Here is an 8919-nt window from a genome sequence, read left to right on the forward strand (position 1 = left end):
CTGGTACCTACGATGGCTAGGTGAGTTTTCTTCTGTTGACTGAAGGGCGCTAGTTTAAGCTACATTTTCGTTCTCCTGTTGATGAATCCAAGTAGAGGCAATATTGGGCTCGGAATGACTTCAACTACCTAATAGCCCGTTTTTCTTTTTCCACGTTATTGAAACATTGGTATTTATTTAATTCAATATTGATTCATTTTAAATTTGGTTTAAGATCATTCCTCCCCCACCCAAAAAAATAATATAATAATAAAAAGAAGATAGATTTAAAAAATAATATTTCTGGTAATTTTATAAAATTAAGGGTATAAATTACAGGCTTTTAGCTTTTAGCTCATGATTGTCAATTTATGACAATCTATAAACAATAATTCACATGGTGTCTACCAATACTCATTATGAAAATTGCCGATATTTTTCGAAAATTCTTGACCTCTCCTACATTTCTACTTTGCATAGAATGTCTTAAAAAAATTTGGCAATTGGATTTTCAGAATATTTTGTCCTTACATAAAATTCCTTGCCTAGACAAAAAATGGAAGAGGAAAAAAAAGTGAAATGCAAAATAATATTTTTTGTTACGAGTTTTAAAAATATTTATTTAGTTTAAATTTAAACTCAAATGCCCAACGGTGAAATGTTCAATATGACATATATTTCCTAATAATGGTTAAATTTAAGCGATTTTTATTTTTTTTTTTTTAAGGAATCTAATCACGATTCCACTAGCATTAAATATAAACAAGCCAAAATTAGCTACATATTTGCCAATACTGGTTCAATTAAGGCGATTTTTTTGTAAAATGTATTCAACTATCATTTTGTCACATAACAAAAAATTATAATTTTTGAGTCTTACAATAATAATGTTTAATTTTGATCATAACTTTGTTTTTCTACCAGATAATATGAGGATTTCAATAGTACTTTCCCAGGATGGCACCGAACAACCTGTAAATTGGTAAACAACTTTCGCAGATCATAGATAAGTAACAAACGAACATTATTTTTTTATTTATATCGACAGGTGATAAAAATATTGCATTACAATAGCAACTGGCCGGGAATGCATAAAAAACAAACACGAATACAAATTTTTTTATATCTTAGCTAATATTTTTCAAATTTTGGTGATTTTTTAGATAATGCATTTATCAATCCCTTTGTTACATATATGGTACAACAAAAAATTATACATGTAGAATTATGCCCCAATAACATTTACTTTTGATCGAAACTTTTTTTTCTAATGGGTTAATCAAGAATTTTAATAGCCAATAAACTTCCTAGGACGGCACAGATTATTTTGAAAAAAAAATAGCGAGTAAATCGGTAAAGAACCTTTGGAGAGGTTAGATAATTAACAAACGAGGATTAAATTTTTATTTATATAGATTTTATGAAATACTATGTACTTAAATCTTTAAAAATAATTCAAACAACTTGAAATTTAAAAAAAAAATGTTATGTACTTGTCATGTGTTTAAAAAAAACAAAGTTAATATTATACCAACTGGGAAAAGGAAATTACTCATAAAACAACATAATTTTAACAGATATTCACTCTTTTTAAATATATTGAAAATTATTATCTTATTCTATTTCATTTGTAGGCGCTTGGGTTTGACAAAATATTAATAGTAATAACATTAATTATAACTACCTCTACTTTATTATGTATAATTATGTAATTTCCTAATTCAGAGTTTAAATTACGTATGCTTCATTTGAGAATAAAATTTGAAATTAATATTTTTTTTTTATTCAGTTTTAAATATAAATTCAAATAAAGACCTGTATTAGTTGTTATCACGAAATCGAGAATAAGAAATAATTATTTTGTTTATAAATTGGCTGACTTTTTAATAAGTTTGACTTAAATTCTTTACTGCTGCTTAACTTATCAGAATAATAAACTTTTATGACTTTTCCCAGTTTTTCCTGTCAGTAGATACCCTGTACTTAGTTTCAGCTGTAGAATACTATTGGTATAATTACTAACCTAACAAGCGGGAGGGCATTTTACTATAACCGTAGTAAAAATTTAATTACGTACATTAATGAATTTTTAAATTTTAAATCAATGCAGTAGTAATAAAGATTATAAAACAGAAATTTGAAAAAAATAAATTACTGACGCTAAGCAGTGTATATCTTTTTCTGTTCGCTAAACTGTCTTAATGTCAATTCTCACACGATATATATCTATCATGCAAGCTATATCACAACAGTGAGAAATAATGACAGTGTTTGTCTTCACCCTGATCGTAAACTTAATCTCTCAAACTGTTCAACTCTATCAATGAATGAAAAAAACCGATGATTAAATACAACAAACAAATTTTACCATGGAAAAATAAAAAACAAGAAATATAAAAATTTATAAGTAAATTAAAGCTTATTCTTATGATTCTATAAGGTCAGATAGTTTACTATCAAGTCTTCAACATTTTTCAGTTACTAGTCGGCGCGTGCGCATTTATCGTACTACCAATTATCAAGCAAATAATAATGCTATAGTTTCCACGATTGTAGCGAATGAGACACCTTTCACTATCACCCCTATCGTGGAACCTGGACTTCATAGGAAGTTTGTTCAATTGCTAAAAGTAGTAATCCCACAGTTCATGAAAATTGTAGTGTGATATTAAAGTATAGAGCTATTAACTATTTTTGCCGACTTTCGAAAAATTTATAGTGAATTACCGACTTAATTCGGAACATAGGAATTACCAACAAGTTGACACTGAATTCAATATTAAACATAAGTAAATTTAATAAAAATAATTCTATACAAAAAAGTAAATACATAAAAAGTCTTTATGTATTTAATTATATTCATAAAACCTGCCTCAGGAAAGTGAGGTAATTTATGCCATGGGGATTTCGACTGAAATGCATCTCAATCATTTGGAGAAAGGACAGAAGAACATTGATAAACATTATATTTTACTATTTATAACTAAACCCCTGGCACATAATGTCATTTATTATATTAAATGTGCATTTTATGATTGTAGCTATATTTATTAGAAGTATATCTTTGAGTTGTCAATCTTGGCTAATTATAATTATATTTATTTTTAAAATTTGATGCCTACTGTTTTCCTAATTTCCAGATTAAGATTACAGGCAATGTAATAACTACAGGTAATGTGTTTGGTAATGCTTACACAATGTTTACAAGAAACTTTAACTGTTGTTGTCTTTGGCAAAAAGGAAATTTTAAAATGCTTACTATGGTATAGGCTTAAGAAGTGGATATGTTACCAACGAATCCCTTTTCAGGGTCATCCGAGCTTTAGGGCAGTGGTTCCCAATTTTTTTTCGGCAAGGGCACCTTTTTGGAGCTAAAATAATGGGATATTCTTGTTGGGCTAAATAAACTTCGCACCACCCTTGTCGAGTTAAACATACATAAAAATGTTGCCACAATTATACTGAATACTCAAGGTTCAGGGAAATAAGAAAAAAAACACTGCAAAGTAAATTCAGAAATATTTATATAAAATAAAATTAGGAATGTATATATATATAAACCATGTCTATAAAATGTAAATATGTACGGTATTAAGTATGTATACAATGCAAAAGGCATATCATACAGATCACCTCTGCTAATTCCGCTCGTGCTTACAGTGAATCTTACTCATACTTATCTCGCAACGAGGCTTTATGACTGGTCAGGTGATAAGAACAAAATTGAGTCATCATTAGTAAGTGCAATACATCATTATTAAGCATCAGGGGCTCATCAATGGTACTTCCAGTTTCTAAGTAACACTATTTATTTATTTTCGTCCTGGGCCCAAAGATTTCAACACACTTCACCAATAACTGTGAGTCATATAAATCATTATTTTATCGCTTTATGAACAGTTAAAGAAAAACCTTTAGTCATTATTTTTCTTATCTCTTGATTTTTAATTTTCTCTTTAGTTTTAAATGTATTATCAATTTATTTTATTTTTTTAATTTCAATCAATTGAAAATATCATGTTTAGTTCTATGATGTTGATTATAAATTTTCCTTTTCATTCGTAATAAAATTTTTATTTAATTGTACAATCTTTAAAGGATTACATTTTATTCTGATGCTATTTCGATATTCATTTAATTTTCCTTTAAATATAATTATACACAAATTTACAATTAAGTAAATTCATACATATTTCCATATATTATTTAATAATAGATTAACATTAGAATATATTTCGTATTTATAAACATAAAATTGAGAATAATTTTGTCAATAGCCTATGGAAGGCGGTCGGTTGTTGTAAGGTTCCTTTTGAACCTCCACTGCCACAACAATCTCCGTGTTAAAACATTGCTGAATAGGTTTTAACTTTTCATTTCGGAGGAAGAGGGTTACATAGAGGTCTAAATGTCAAAATATCAAATAAAAGGTAAATCAGGATAAGTGGGTATCCCTTACCAAGTGCATAAATGGGGATTTTTCTCAAATCAGCTTTGTTGGTAGGGCTTACATATATAGTAATTTGAGTTAAATAGGATAAAATTATCATTAATGATAGCTAATCAGATTTGATAAAAACTCTCATGTATGCACTTGTCTCCGGATATACATTTATCTTACATTGCCAAAAGTTAAATTCTTAAGATTATTCTAGATTTCAGTATTTCTGAAAGGGATTACAATCACAATTACAATTACAATGAGTAATTCAGTTGATTACCTATTTTTTAAGGAAAATTTGATGAGCTGGTGCATTTTAACGTCAATGATTTTGTCATGGGGTGCTTTCTTGCATACGATCACATGTTTTGTTTTATTCTTCAATTGTAAACAAAGTTCGCTTCTAATTATTCCTTAATTAGAATTATTCATTAATTAATATAATTAAAAGTTATTCCATGCCCTCCTGTTTGCTTCAAAAAATGCAGAAAACAGATGAAATAATCTACATAGCCAAGAATATAATTTTCCATTATAATACACACCCTCTGAACTTCCATTCTATTTTTATGATAATTAGGATTAATTGGTGGAGCAGGAGTCTACAATATTTCATCCTTCAGGAATATTTTCTTCCTCCCCATATTTATTTCATTAACTTTAATTATTTTTCTCTTAAAGAGCTTCATCTATTTTTGAAAAGCTAAAGGTATAATCATAAGTTGTCAAACCTTCTCTAATAAGGAAAGGTTGCCATTTTTTCTGTGGAAAAAATGTTTAGCTTGTGGAGCGGATTCTGCATGATTCCTTTTTTTTAATTAACTTATGAGTTAAAAACTCCGTCTAAACTCAGTACTTTGCCTTTAGGTAAAAGTAATTCCCTTCGTTCACATGCATGCTTCTTGTATTATAATCAGCTCTTTCAATTATAAACATAACAGAATTGACAAATATGGCAAAATACATAGAAATTAAACATTTCCAAATTTGTTCATTAAAAATAAAATGTTAATGAAATATTATAATTTTATTACTTATTTATTTTACAACTTGAGAGATATTGATACTACATTTAAAAAATATATATATCCATCTGCTAAATAGCACAATTTAATTATTAAAAGAGCCTATATTTGTTCCTCTCCTTTATAGCTAGAAATTAAATAAATCAGTAGCTCTAGCAAAAAGAGGACCAAGATAGAATAATCATTGTTGACAGACCATAGTTAATAAAAAATGCAGTTAATAAAGTATAAGAAGATAGTAACTAGAATGTCACATCCTTTTGTTCTTTAAGAAATTTTTAAGTTCCTGTCAGTTAAATTAATGTTTCCTATAAAATTATAAATAAATTTTAAATTAAAGATAAAACACTAAGTTTCCAAAGCACCATATTTCATACAACTAATTTTAATGTTTCTGTTTGCATTACATTAATCACTGCATTAAAACGTAAAGTTAGAATTGTGGATTGAAATATAACCAATTATGAAAAAAATGAATCTATAAATAAGACTTATCACAAGCAATCGTAATTGCCCAAATATAGGTCGAGGTATTGACTTGATATTATATCCAATAAAACGAGGAGTCAACTTATACTAGGCTTTAATCTTGGAAAATTGGAGTTTGACCAAAGTCTTATTCAATGTCACTTTATGGTTTATTTTCGTTTCTACTTCCTTGATGGGATACATGTAGTTTATATTATTAATAAGTGAAAATTATCAGCTAATTATCACACATGTTGGATAGAGAAAATATAATAAAAAAATACTTAAGTTAATGGATAATGTAATATTTAAATGGAAAATTAAGAAGAAAAACACAGGTTATATGGACTCTAAACAGATTAGTAGGCGTAAATGATACTTAGAATTAAGAGTTGAGTATTTAATTAGTTAAATTTAAGGAGAAACAAAGATGTAGAAAGGGAATGATCATATAAATACATGCAATCAACAACAAATGCTATAATTTCATATCTTCATTATACATATATGATATTATGATGCTTTTTACCTACGAATACATGATTTGAGGATTCTTGTTTCGTTTTTAAATATGTATATTTAATTTGAAAACTTATTCTTATTAAAACTTCTATTCTCCCAAATTTTTCCCTGAAAATTATTTTCAAAATAAGGGGTCAACTTATATGTGGGGTTGACCTATTTTTTTTTTTTTTTATATGCACGGCAGACTGTGGAGGTCCATCTCCTGATAGTTACTTGTAACAATTGCTCATTGATCAAATCAAAAATCTATTGAAGGTTTTAAATTTATATGGTCATTAATTGAGGTAATTAATAATATGTAATTAATTGAAATTAGTACTTATAATTTATTAAATAATTGAAAACATGAGTAAATGAAGTTGTAATGTGACAATTAGGGAAACAAAGGATTTCTATTTGGAGTAATATTGTGTATACTCCTTTCCAAAAAGCAACTTGTTTAACTTTTCTAAACCTTTAATTGTGGATTAATTGAGTTTTCAGAAGTTAAAAATTGAGTTGTCCAGTGTAAAATAGGAATAAAAAATCATTAAATTAAGTTCAGGACAGCTTTTAATTTTCTAAATAGTCCTCAACACAAGAATGTATATACTTATGGTATGTACGTACACACAGATACATATAAATAGGTTTATGATTGTTTAAATATGTATGTGAGTTTGTGTGTTTATAATAATACACATAAATGGATATAAATATGTATGTGTACATAACTGCAAGGATTTTGAAAAAAAATTTGTTATAAAAATATACATATAATTATGGCCAACTATAACACATTTATTTATAAATATACAGGTATGAGTGTCTATATTCATTCATATATTTAATACAAACACTTCCAAATATATATTTTGGTTTTTCTACATTTTTTTAAAAATTATGAAGTAAATGATTATCTACATGTTCAAGTATTCAATATACGATTACATGTTCATATGTGTGTGGGTATGTGTGCATGAGGGTGTGTGTATGTGGGTATATATGAACATATATGTTTGTAAATAAATACACACAAACACATGTCCATGCACACGCAAGCACACACATCATAAGTATTGTTATAGAAATATACATAAAATTATGGCCAACTATAACACATTTATTTATAAATATGCATGTATGAGTGTCTATATTCATTCATACATGTAAGACATACATGCCCAAACACATATACGCACATAAAAACATTGAAAATATACATAATAAAAGAATGTATGAATATACATATAATTTAAATATGTATAGATATACATATTAAGGTATAAAATAACAATAGCTAAAAAATGCAAATCTCATAATTCTACAACGTGCTATCAAAAATGTGTGTAAAGCAAAACGGTCATGGATGTTATGCAATACACATCGGCATTCACACCACTCTTATAAATACAAAACTATTGAGTTGGAACATATAAAATTTCAGTTCCTAGGTTATGAAGCAACTGAAAGAAATTCAAACTTTATAAATATTATTTTTATTTAAAATAACTTGCATCAGCTTCAGTGTGATTAATACTTTTTTGAATTAAATTCAATGTACATGAGAAATGAAAATTTTACCCTTTTCATTTGGTGATATTTTGTTTGGTTTTTTAAATGTATCAAGTGCTCTGAACAAATGGTAGTTAGAGAAAATTCTAATGAATGTGGTGGATATGGCAGAACTTCAATTTTCAGATCATACAATGTAATATGTTTCTCAAAAAAAATTAAGAAATACTTTTCTTCTTTTTTTTTGGGCACATGACACTTATTAAAAAACAAAATATTCCAACATTAAAGGAGGTAAAATTTTGATTTGTTGAGTTTATTTATTTAAATCCACAAGTTTTCTTTAAGCAAGGAAAAAAAAAATCTTGTTGAACATTCTGAAAATGTATTGAAGCTAAGGGAAGTTATTTTGAATAAAAATAATATTGATGAAGTTTAAATTTCCTTCATTAGCTTCATAACCAATGAACTGAAATTTTATAATCATCATTATTTAACCTTGGGCTGAGGGTATACAAATCTATAATTTATTTGTTTTCAAGAGAAAAATCTTCAAAACTAGTAACTTCTTTTTTCTATATTTTGGAAGACATTTTAAGCTAACTGTACATATCTGATATAATAATTTGTAGATGGACTGGATAATGAACAGTTAGTCAGAAACATCTACAATATAGAAACAAGAAGAAATATTAAGGGTTTTTGCCTTGAAAATAAATAAATAAGGAAATTTTATATGTTCCAACCCAATATAAACAAAACTTTAATTATCGTATAAAACTAATTTGTTCTCAACTTGTTATCATTTCTGAACACATAAACATTTGTTCCTAATTTACTATTTACTAACGGTGGTTTATTCATAAATAAAAAAGTCCAGGGTATCGCAACATAAACTACTATCTTAGGCATCACAAATTCTACTATGCTGACTAGCAAAAGTCTACTATCTAAAAATAGTACCTAGGGATGGAACTATAATAATTA

This window comes from Halyomorpha halys, unplaced genomic scaffold, assembly GCF_000696795.3.
Source record: "Halyomorpha halys isolate HHAL.00 unplaced genomic scaffold, Hhal_1.1 Scaffold953.1, whole genome shotgun sequence".
NCBI classification, from domain to species: Eukaryota; Metazoa; Arthropoda; class Insecta; order Hemiptera; family Pentatomidae; genus Halyomorpha; species Halyomorpha halys.